The sequence below is a fragment of the Rhynchophorus ferrugineus genome, unplaced genomic scaffold (genome assembly GCF_030347505.1).
Source record: "Rhynchophorus ferrugineus isolate W39M unplaced genomic scaffold, kcgeb_rfMv2 rfM1, whole genome shotgun sequence".
NCBI lineage: Eukaryota > Metazoa > Arthropoda > Insecta > Coleoptera > Curculionidae > Rhynchophorus > Rhynchophorus ferrugineus.
Window position 1 is genome coordinate 50346561 of NW_027472580.1, and position 13325 is coordinate 50359885.

At 31.7% G+C, this 13325-nt stretch overlaps 1 long non-coding RNA gene across 1 annotated transcript in view; it reads right to left on the minus strand.

Annotated features, from left to right (window-relative positions):
• Positions 1–13325, minus strand: part of LOC143206937 (uncharacterized) — a 194632-nt gene that overhangs the window by 82492 nt on the left and 98815 nt on the right. The gene's annotated exons all lie outside the window — the stretch shown is intronic.

Consider the following 13325-nt stretch of genomic DNA (forward strand, 5'->3'; position numbering starts at 1 on the left):
GAATAAAACTAACATACTTAAGATAAACTTAAAAATACACTTATACACTAAACTAGTTCGTGTAGATGGTTCGCTTCAATCTTCTGATATTGTCCAGTAGCTGAATTGCTTCCACGTTGTTGTGATTTAGCAAACTCTCAAACTCATTCATGTTTTAGCGCGAAATCAACAATCGAATGATTTAATATGAACGTTATATTAAGTGCAGAGTATTAATAAGTAAAATGTAAAAAAAAATTAAATATAACAGGTGGGGTAAAAGTCCCGCTACCATTTTGCTTTAACCATTATGTTGTGTGACGTAATTTCTGCTGAGTGGTAATAATAGAACTATTATTTTCAATAAATATTGTCAATATTTCTACTCAATCTTGTGGCGTATATTTATCCATAATAAAAATTGGACGTCTACACAGCGCAATGGTTAAAGCCAAACTGAGCTAAACATCACATAACCAAAATGGCGCGAAATCAAAATGGTAGCAGGACTTTTGCCCCACCTGAAAAAAAAACGATAGTTCTTTTCGTCACATGAAAACGTTTTTTCAACATATTTACCTTGGAATTTTACAATTCATAATGGAATAATATAATTGAAATTTGAGCTCATATACCGTCTTATTAATTTAATATGATATTACAGTATATATTCGATGTGAATTTTATGTGATTTCAAGGAACCCTCTTTGTGATGTATCTATGAACGGATGAATGTTACTAAAAATCGTTCAGATTAGTGTTCAGACACGGGCGTCGTGCGGAACAATTGCATCCAGTCTACACCAAGAAAACCATCGGCAAGCATGCAAATTAATTGTTAAAATGTTCTACATTCGTTTAATTGTAATTCATGTTCATGTATTAAAACTGCTATTTATAAAATATTTTTAAAAAAAATTGAAGCGACTTCAGAATATAAATAAGGAACTCACTAAAAAATAAAAAATAATCAAAGTTAAATTTTTAACACAAAAAAATTTTTTAAAATAAAATATGTACATAAGAATCGTTGTAGTAACTAAATAGAAATAAACAAAAACCTTAATTAAGCTATCTACTACACGTACTTTACATTCTACTATATACACACAATTTAGCTTAATACCTACCTAAACCTATGTATCTATTTACAATATTATTTTAACTATTACCAACTGATCACTTTGAAGTCGATCCCAGAAGATATCCGGTATTACCCAACCTGGTTACTGGCGTGACTGGGATCATTTTCCTTGTCGGATTTTGCACACTTGCCTAGGATAATCACAAATATTAAACAATCACAAATATAAATTTGCGGCCATGCCCCAGTAAAATTCGATACTGCGACTATCGTAACGATAGGTGGACAGTCCTGTCATCTTTACCACTGCGTCAACCAAGCCGGCGTTGAATGTATCTATTGTAATGTAAATTATTTAATTAACAGATAACGAAATTTATAGTGATTTTAATTTACAATTATTGACAATTATTCGCAGGTTCTGAAAATATTTTCTTATTATTCAAATCACTCACAAATCCCATTCTATACATTTATTGGCGCTGATAACATAATCAGTAAGTACCATCTAAAAATAACAAAAATAACCTCGATTTATAATCGCGATACAGTCAATATCCAACTTTCTTCTCTCGATCCACTTTTTCATAAGCTGTCTATGATCTTGACGGCATAATTTTCGTGAATGTATTAGAACTAGTATTAATTAAAATTAAAACAAAATACGTTTAGTATATAATAGTATTAAACACTCACAAATGTGATAATGGTGAAGTTCTTAATATTAACCAAACAAAATCTATTATGAATATTGAGCACAGGCGTTCCAGAAAACTACCCTCGACAGAAAATTGCATCAAAGAATTAAGAGCATCAGACTTAATTAGCTGTCCTTGTCCTAAAAAGGCAACGAGAACGAAACGCTCCCCTTCAGCCCCAGCGAACGCTTCCGGAGTAAATTCTGTTTGCCTTAAAAATAAATTTCAACCAGATAATCATCGTAAAATAGAGCTCAAAGTCAAACAAGAACGTAGGGCTGTCCCCGAAGTACAAACAAATAAAAATTGTATCGTTAAATCGATTACCGAGGGGATATGTTTACCTTTTGGTTTTGGGATAAAATTCAAACAACTGAATTATTTTTTATGTTTATATCCGGTTATTCTTTTCCTGGGATGATCCCGGCTATATAATAAGAATTTAAATTTATCCTTTATATTTTCACCATAACAGGTTCTTGATTTTTTTTGTATATTTATTATACAGAATTATTATACTTAATATAATTTTATTAATATACTTAGTATAACTAGTGATCGCCTTGTGGTCGAAATTCTACCATAGCGTATTAAATTAATCATGTTTCTCTCCTAATAAAGTAAAACAACTAATTTAGGAATGATATGTTACCAAGACTTGCTTTAACAGTATTTTCAATATAAGACCAGATGTATATTTGAGATATAACATTAATTACAGTAACAAACGTCTGTATATTAAAATATATACAAACTATCTCAAAAACTACACACACTAACATCTTTTTAACTGCATTTAAAGATGTATGTAACTTCCATCAACTTTCAATAATTAACATCCTATTAATAAGTGTAAATTACTGAGCCACTGAACATTATAACAAAGTATCATAAGAAAGATTATTTTCAGCTAACTTTAACAACTTCAAGGCATTAAATATAAGTATACATGATATTCCTTTACTTTTATGTTATAAACATAAGTATGTAATAATAAATCAAGTAATAACAGCTCAATTGACAAATCCCCGGCCTAACAGATAGATGGCGCTACTAGAATTAAATCCATATATTTTTAGTTAGCCTCAAAACCCTCAAAAGATGAGTGTATAAATTTGACAGTTGTCGGACCATTAATTTGTGAATTATAACATTTTGAGTGAAGCAACATTTTTTATTGTGAAAAAAATAGATAAATGGGAATTTCGCGTGTTGATAAAATATTGTTTTTTGAAGGGAAAAAATACAGTTGAACAAAAACTTGGCTTGATGCCGAATTTCCGGATACAGTCCCAGGAACATTAACCATAAAGGCTTGGTATGCTAAGTTTAGACGTGGTGAAATGAGCACCGAAGACGGTGAACAGAGTGGACGCCCAAAAGAGGTTGTTACCCACGAAAACATTTTAAAAATCCACAAAATGATTTTGAATGATCTGGAGTAAATTGAAACGGAATGAAATAGCAGACACTCTAAAGATATCAACTGAACGTGTTCATCATATCATTCACGAATATTTGGGTATGAGAAAGCTGTGTGCGTGCCGCGCGAGGTCACTTTTGACCAAAAACAACGACGAGTTGACGATTCAGAGCAGTGTTTGAAGATAATCAAACATAATAAACCCCACTTTTTGCGTCGATATAAGACAATGGATGGACATGGCTCCATTATTTCACTCCGAAGTCCAATCGACAGTCATCCGAGTGGACTGCACACGATGAACCCGCTCCAAAGCGTGAGAAAACGCAACAGTCGGCTGGCAAGGTTATGGCGTCTGTATTTTGGGGTGCACATGGAATAATTTTCATTGACTACCTTGAAAAAGGAAGGACCATCAACAGCGACTATTACATAGCGATATTGGACCGTTTGAAGGACGAAATCGCCGAAAAACGGCCGCATTTGAAGAAAAAGAAAGTGTTGCTTCACCAAGACAATGCACCGTATCAAAAATACATGAATTGGGCTTCAATTTGCTTCCTCATCCACCGTATTCTCCAGATCTGGCCGCCAGCGAGTATTTCCTATTCTCAGATCTCAAAAAAGTGCTCGCTGGGAAGAAATTTTCGTCGAATGAAGAGGTGATCGACGAAACTGAGGCCTATTTTGAAACAAAGGACAAATCGTACTACAAAAATGGTATCGAACAGTTGGAGGGTCGCTATAATCGGTGTATCACCTCTGAAGGGATTTATATTGAATAAAAAAAACTTATTTTGACAAAAAAAAAGTGTTTTACTATGGCAGGCCGGGGACTTTTCAATTGATGTGTTACATGTTTGTATATTAAAACAGAGAATATATGAATAAAGCAATTTTGAAATTGAAATTTAACTTTCGACACGATATTAAAACAATTAGGTAATTTATTTTTTACAAATTGGAAATGTATATTAAAGGAATGAATTTGCAATCATTAAATTAACTATTGATGTTTAAAAACGTAAGTCCATAAGGTAAATGTCAAAATACCTGTAATAATCATTAAACACCTATTTGTCCTATGTATTCCATCTATGTAAATTAAGTAGTTAGTTTCATTTTCAATTTTTTCGAACTATTTTCATTACTTCTTTTATGCATTCATATTATCCTTAAATGTTATGCATATTTCTCAGCTACAGTAATTACAAAGTATATTACAAAACAATAAATACACCAGACTTATTAAATTATAATTTGTTTACCTACTTTTAAAAATGAAATTGCATTGTTGCTTGCTTATTTATTTCTCGATTCCGCCCTTGCAGATAACATCATCTTTATTTTGTCTTCTATGGCTTTCATTTCAACTCATCAACAAATGAGGGATTAAAATCCTATGAAACTATTTTATAACTATTAATGTTCTAGGCACCATTCATCTTAGTTCTTGATGCCGAAAATTAACGTATTTATTACCTGCAATATTCGGTTAGTGTTTTGTTAAGAAATGCATTTACTAATTTTATTAATCTCTATTGAGATAAAATTGTCACATTTGTCGGGTTTTTCTGTCACAGCTGTTTATAGTATATACCTTCCGCTAAAGCCAGCATATAAATTTATTTTCTCTACAAAAGATTTAAACTATAACTTTACGTGACAATACGGGAACAACCGAAAGTAACACAACATTTTTCTTTATGATAACTTAAATCTAGGTATATAACTAGGAGGATCCATCGGCCCTATCTCAGTCTCTGGTGAAATAATGCTTATACATGTCACTGCTATACTGTATTTTTTATTATATGCAGCTCACTAAACAACACTACACAAGATCAGATGGTTTGATTCTTTTGAGTCTGTGTCCTGTTCTGGTGATATCCAAAAGCTACAATATTTCTCTCTGGGAATCTGAAGGTCTCGATGTAGGTAATCAGTCCTATAGTATTTGAGTGCGTCCACAATACCTCTCAGGACTTTGTTCTCAAAAATTTGTGTTTTATTTATGTTACTCTTTGCAGAACATCTCCATAATTGAACTCTGTATGTCCATATACTTTTCAGTATTTTCTTATATAATAGCAATTTATTATGGACTGATAATTGCGATTTTCTTCCAATTAGCCAGTACATTTTCCTATATTTCAATTCCAGGTCTTTTCTTTTCTTCTTTATATATTCCTTCCAGCGAATTTTTGCATCTAGATTCATTCCGAGATATTTAGTGTTGTTGGTATATGGAATGATAGTATTATTTAATGTTACTGATGCTTGTACGGTCTGTTTATAGGTGAACTGCATGTACAGATTTACTTTCATTAATTCTTATTTTCCAAGCTTGTGTCAAATTATTTATATTGTCACTTGCCTGTTGTAATTTTCGTGAGGCTTCTTCACTATTGTCTCCCATAGCTATAATCGCAGTATCATCAGCATTCTCCATTTGTGGTTTATCACAAGTGTACAGTAGATAAAGCATTGGTCCCAATACACTTCCTTATGGTACACCTGTTTTAGCTTATTTTATTGTAGAGTAAGCTTCTTCTTGTTTGCCTTAGGCATTAAATCTATAGACTGGCGAGTGACCAACTTAGAAATCATCCCAGAATATATCTGGTCTTACTCAGCCTAGATACTGGCGTGACTGTGATCATTTTCCTTGTCGGACAAATATAAATTTACGACCCTGCCCCAGCAGGGGACCGACCTGTCGCCTTTACCACAGCGCCAATCAAGCCGGCAACACAAAATCTTAAATAACACTGCTTAAAATTTTAATAACTTCGTTTAATAATGATTTAACTACCCACTTTCCGTTTTAATATCGTTTCAAATATAAAATTTATGAATTAGCGGACAGTATCCTTTATTTTATTTTATAAACCTAAGAAATCTTTAGCCCCAGCGAGAGTCGATCCTAGTACGTTACTGTAGGCGAGCCAAACTCTTAGCTATCATGGCTACCTCTGGGTTTGATTACGTATTTTGTGTCACTATTCTGACGGCTACTCCTGGTTGCTTGATTTTGGCGTTTTTCGTTTTATTGGAATATATTTAGTTATATATAGCGCACATTACACAAAAATATTGGATCTAAAAGTTATTCTTCGATATAAGCTTTAACTGTGCCAAATTTCACTTCTCCAGGTGCCCCCGTTTTCTTCAAAAACGGAAGCAAATCTTTTGCTAAGTTGATTTATTTATATATATAATTATGATTTACATGATATATGGCCTAATTTTTACAGATTTTTTCTTCGAGGTTAAAATCGTTATTTAACTAATCTACTTGATCGATAATTTTGATCTTTTCTTCTACAACTTATTTTCAAAGCATTGCCACTTTGCTCGCATCACTCTGAAGACCCTCTTTAAATGAGAAGCTCCCCTATCCGCATCATAATCAGCAGACTTGGTTCGATCCAACTACCTTTTTGACAGCTCATAAAGCATATCTTAGTAGATAAACAATTCAAACGCTGGACAATATGGCAAATTATAAAAAAAATTAAAAAAATTGCACCTCAAAAATTACATAAGGAACTCACTAGAATGTAAAAAAAATAATCAAACTTAGAACACAAAAAAAAGTTTGAAAATAATATATGTATATAATAATCGTTGTAATACCTAAATAAAAATAAACAAAAACATTATTTAACATATCTACTACGGGTATTTTATATTCTACTATATATACACAATTTAGCTTAATACGTACCTGAATTTATTTATATATTTATTTGAACTGATCAGTTTAATGTCCGTACGAGCAACAAATTAGATGTATTTTGTTCGTATTTAATTTTGGGGTTCGTCCTACAATTCGTCCACTAACGTCCATCGATCATTTTAAAATGATCAATTTTACATATTCCGTCATATTACCTAATCAATGTTCAATCAAAGCTAACCGTATGTTAAAATTAAAAGAAAATATACCCCCCCCCCCCAATAAATCCAACAAAGTAATTTTACTGGAAAATATACCATATTTATGTCTCCAAATATCCACCAGTCACTTCTAAATCGCTTTTCAATATTCAATCTTCCATTATATTGTCTAACCAAGATAAATCTAAAAACCGACTTTATCCAGTTTTTCGATTTTCCAGGTTCATTTTCTAAGCTAATATTTCATCTACGCGCTTTGCTGTTCAGTTAAAATGCATTAAATTGTATTAAAATTATCAAGTTTTATACCTTATTATTATATTATTGTATGATATTATAGATTATATTTTGTATCTAAATAATTATTCAGAATATTGTTATTTACATATTGTATATATTATATTATATTATATTATATATTGATATAAACATATTGTTCAAAATATGTATCGATAAATTATCTCGAAATAAAATTAAAACTCTTGCTTACGTTTTCAACCATACATTTAAAACTAATTAACAGTGATAAACAAACATCACATGTTACTCCATAAGACTGATCTGCAGTATCATTATGGCCTCAGAATATTCAACAAACAACCAACAAATAAAAGTATATGTCGTCCCCACACAAATCAAAACTTACATTCCCATTGTCACCATACCTTTACGAGAGATAACTCTGACATATTTCCTGCGGAATATCCGTCGTACTGTGTGACATTAACGTAATCCTGCTGCAAACCATACGCCTTCCACGCCTATATCGTTCAACCTGACTCAAAGGAAATAAGTTAACATGCTTCTGTAGATGAGATATAAAAATACGGATCAAAGAAAGTAATAAATGAGAATAAAAAATTATAAATAAATGAGTTAAAATCTTAATTAAATAAGGAGTTAATTTTGGATACTACAGCTCCAGTAGCTTGACGTCGTTTCATCTGAGGCTATTATGGAATATTCCAAAATTGGAATCCTAAGTCATTTTGATTCCGACAATAAAATATCTACTTGTTGAGTAGCCAGGTTTTTTATCAGGCTGATATTATGGCTGTTAGATGGCATTAGATCCAGTGCTAATTTTTACTAAATCATTGTTCTGGTGAAGAAACGTTTGTACTTCTTGAACAATAGCTCGCTTCACTATTGGATTGTGAGCACAACACCTATCAATGTTCCCATCCGGATTGCAGTAACAGCGCTCCTATGTTAGTAGGTGATAACTTTGGCTTTCTATTTGCAATTGTTTTAGTATATATGTATTTAAAGTTTTGGTATAACCAACTGTTGCAATTTTACACCATCGGCATCTATAATTCCTTACTTTTTGTTTCGCTTCGGCATCGTTTAATTCTTTACAATATTGATAAATTATTGTCATTTTCCCAAATGTAACCGATTTGCTCGTTTCTGAATCACAGAAGCACAGGATCACAGTATGAGCAATCGTTATTCTGCAAACCCTTTGCGCTCTGATATAATCTGAATTATTCTTCGGATATGGTAGTGTATTCGTTTATTCATTTACGACACTGCGTCCGAGTTGAGTAGATCGCTAAGGGTATATTTCTAATAATAAAAGTTGTCTGCTGTTGTTTAGTATACGATTAGTGATTGAATATTACTCATGTTTGAAGAAAAGGACCTTTTTAAAGTAACTACTTGATTGGTTAATTTTTAATTAAAAAATATGAAAATTTTATTGAAGAATTTTGATGAACAATTTTGTTAGAGTATTTGAAGTTAATCTTATCTTTATATCAGTTATGAATTAATTCAGTTGTAAAAATAACTTATTGACTCTGACTATATTAGTAGAATTAAATATAAGTAAATGTACACTACAATCAAAACAATGAATTTGAATATTGTGGTAAAAGTAATATCGTATATTTGCATATATGTAGTATATTTTGCATATTCTTCCAGTTTTATTCATAGAGAACTTTATAGTAACCTGTTCAACATTAACGAAATAATTATTCCTTTCACTGAAACCAAGCCTAGCAAAAAGATTGGGAATACCATTTTATATATGCAAAACACAAAATGTAAATTTTTAAAACCTTTTAATTACATACCCTATTAGATCTTCTACTTCTATTCTCTTCGTCAGATTCATGACTGTTAGCCTTGAATAAATAATGACATAAAATAAATTATAATATTTAATTACTAACAACTAAGTTATTTTTAATTTGGTTGTTAGAATGAATATCTATGAATCTTTTTAGTTGTATCTAATCTATATCACCTTGAAAGTAATAGCCGTTAGATCATTTGGGCGTCTTTGACTATTAATATTAAGTTTTTATGATAAGATTTTAAATCTACTATTGTCAGTACCACTCTCGTATTTTCTACCACTCTCGTATTCATTAAAGTCCTATCAACAGTTACACCTACAGTCAATTGATCTTTGATTATTATTCTCTTCGGCTTTTGTGAATTTTTTTTGCAATGTAATTTCATCTTTTTGCCCCATGTGTGTCTGAATATATCCAATGGATACTTCCCCTAAAATAAATAAGGTATAAAATACTAAAACATATAATGACTATAGATCTAAGTGTTACCAGTGACTGCAATTTTTTCTATTATTCTTGATGAACAAACTCCATTCATGAATTAACTTCCTCTAGCTGGTGGCTAACGTACTGTAGATGTACTTTCATAACTTTAGTTGAAATAATGGATGATACCGAGGAATATGTTTTCTTGCAGAATTAACACAATAATTTCTCTCTATAAATCTAATGTTATTCTATCTAATGTTATTTCAATAAATTTATTTAAATTATTTAATTAAAATCAATAAAAATATCAAAGGGTAGTTACTTTTGGACTTCCATTTTGGAAAAGCAATTGTTAATACAAATAATTTCAGAATTGTTTTGCATGATCTCAGCAGGAAGGCACTGCGAACGTTATTTTGCTGAATTTTATTGGTTAGTTTAAATTACCATTACAGGCACCTGTAATAAAAATATTTCATTAGGAGAGCATTTCATTGGTCGATGATTTCATACGCATCATGTGTCTAACCTCTGACTTCACATTCTACTGACCAATTAAATTTCAAATAAAACCAAAATGTAATTTTTCAAAACCATTAATAAACATTATTAATATAAAATTACATATAAATACAAATATTATACAATATCAAAAAGCTAAAGTATATAATGAATATAAATAAAAAATAATGAAATATGAATATATAAATAAATAATAATTAAATTTGGATCTAAAAATGGCTGCATTCTAATTGAAAACATAACATATCTCGTGGCAAATATAATCAAAATTGTCTATAGTTTTTTTCACAGTCAGACAAAAGACAGCTTAAGCATCCATTATTAACAAAATAATAGAACAGGCATGATAATCTCTTGTCTATAAAATCAAGCTCATCTTGTTGATCTACAAATATTTTCACGGCTTCTTCTGTTGAATTCCTGTAAATAATAATATATATGAACACAAATGCTTTATATAAATAATTGTATACGTACCAGGTAAAAGCAATGCTAAGTCACACTCACATCCTTAATCTAGCTAACTTGGGTTGTTTCTTCCAAGAAAAACTGCGTCTGGCTTTTTATTTCCGCACATACAATGGATACACAACACTTTTGAGAATGAAGATCCATTATAATCAAACAATAGTGATTATATTTAAGATGCCCAATCAAATGCCGTTGTAGGTCAATTCAAATAAACCAATCAGAAAAGTGGTATCAGAGACAGCATTGAACGGACCAGGCAAAACATATCCTCGGTTTCGCCTATATAAGTAAAACCTCAATATATACTCTATGATGGCCATCACATGGCGATAAAGAATGAATCGACGGGGATACACGATCACACCCGAAGGCTAATTCCGATTATACCCGAACCGACAGGGTTTACAGATTAACGAATCCTCACAGTATGCAGAATCGCTGAATTTAATTGCGTCGTGTCCGTTGTTGTTGTGTTTAATGTGCACGAACTCATTGTATTCTAAACCCATCCACTTCGTTTTCACTTCAACTCTTGAGCGTAATTGTGACGTACCAATACGACTATTATTCCTTTTTGTATCTCGCTGGTCATCAAGGCAATTAGCTTCGTGAGATAATTATTATACGATTAGCACATTCGATATACTTTAACGACCAAAGTTTTCTCCTTGACTTTATTAATAATAAAATCAAGAATGTTCCCGCGCACTAAATTTGTGACTAAATGATCACAAATATGAAATATTTGTGACTATTTGTACAAACTATCCTTTAGCAGATATATTTCAACTCTATTCTTGCTAAATGTTCTCTCGACCGCAGTTAGATCATTCGAAATTCTAACCGAAATTTTTTTATCGAATGGATATACCTATCAACATTGTGCGAACATGTATCTAAAATATAAATCGTGGTACAGTATTAAATGGGCAGTGCCAAGAAATTATCTTCAATATTTAATATATTATATGTTCTTATAGCATAATAGTAGCCGCTGGTTTTAATCAGTATTCAACATAGAGTGTTTGTTAGAGTGAAACCTATTTATAACAGTGATAGTGACACTTTTTAGATAAAAAAATTCTCGCAATTATTCCGTATTTTCTCATGGTATAAACCTTTCCTGTACATACACAAACATTTCATAATGAAAACTAGCCAAATCGGTCCACCCGTTCTCGAGTTTTAACGAGACTAACGAACATAATTTCATTTACATATGTATTATTCCTCATTACTTCAAAAATTCGCTATTAGTGGTTGGTGTGATGAAAATAGATTTTCACGCATTAAATAAAAAACATAGATCACTACTATATTATTATAGTTACTCACTATAAGCAGATGCAATACCCATTGAGCATACATGTTTCTGAAACCTTTGAACCAATATTGATCACATTACAGTTTTGACTTGCTTAAGGCATCTATTAACAGGTCAATGCGTGTGGCGCTACTAGAATTAAATCCATATATTTTTTAGTCAGCCCTAACCTTCAAAAGATGCGTGTATAAATTTTACAGCTGTTGGATCATTAGTTTGTGAATTATAGCATTCTGAGTGCAGCAACTCTTCTTATTGTGAAAAAGTGAATAAAAAGGAATTTCGTGTGTTGATAAAATATTGCTTTTTGAAGGGAAAAATGAAGTTGAAGGACCATCAACCATCAAGGATTGGTAAGTTTAGACGTGGAGAAATGAGCACCGAAGATAGTGAACGCAGTGAATGCCCAAAATTGGTTGTTACCGACGAAAAAATTTTAAAAATCCGTAAATTCAAATTGAATCAAATAGCAGACACTCTGAAGATATCAACTGAACGTGTACATCGTATCATTCACGAATATTTGGATATGAGAAAACTCTGTGCAAAGTAGGTGCCGCACGAGCTAACTTTTGATCAAACACAACGACAAGTTGATGATTGGTAGCAGTGTTTGAAGATGATCAAGCGTAACAAACCCGAGTTTTTGCGTGACAATGGATGAAACATGGTTCCATCATTTCACTCCGAAGTCCAATCGATAGTCATCCGAGTGGACTGCGTACGATGAACCCGCTCCAAAGCGTGGGAAAACGCAACTGGTCTGGCAAGTCTGGCAAGGTTATGGCGTCTGTATTTTGGGATGCGCATGGAATAATTTTCATTAACTACCTTGAAAAAGCGACTATTAAATAACGATATTGGACCGTTTGAAGGACGAAATCTGCGTGTGAAAAAAAGTGCTGCTTCACCAAGACAATGCATCGTGTCAAAAGCCAATGAAAATGATGATAAAAATCCATGAATTGGGCTTCGAATTGCATCCTCATTCACCGTATTCTCCAGATCTGGCCCCCCACGACTATTTCCTGTCCTCAGATCTCAAAAAATTGCCAAAAAAAAATGTGTTTTACTATGGTGGGCCGGGGATTTTTCAATTGACCTGTTAAATCTCTCTTAGTTAATCATTATCCAAAACAATATTCTATATTTTTACTACAATTTCTGTTATTGTTCCACTTTCTGAATATCCTTCAGTTGGATTATTTTCAAAATCAGTTTGTTCATTTCAGAACACCGTGTATGAATAAATATATTAGTTTTTTCATTAAAATAATAATAAACTTATTACCGCACGATTATAAATTTCTATTGTAAAAATAATAAACAACTTTGAACAGCCATAAATATATAAATAAGTTGACAGATTTGCAGATAGTATTATTTTTAGAAAAATAAAACT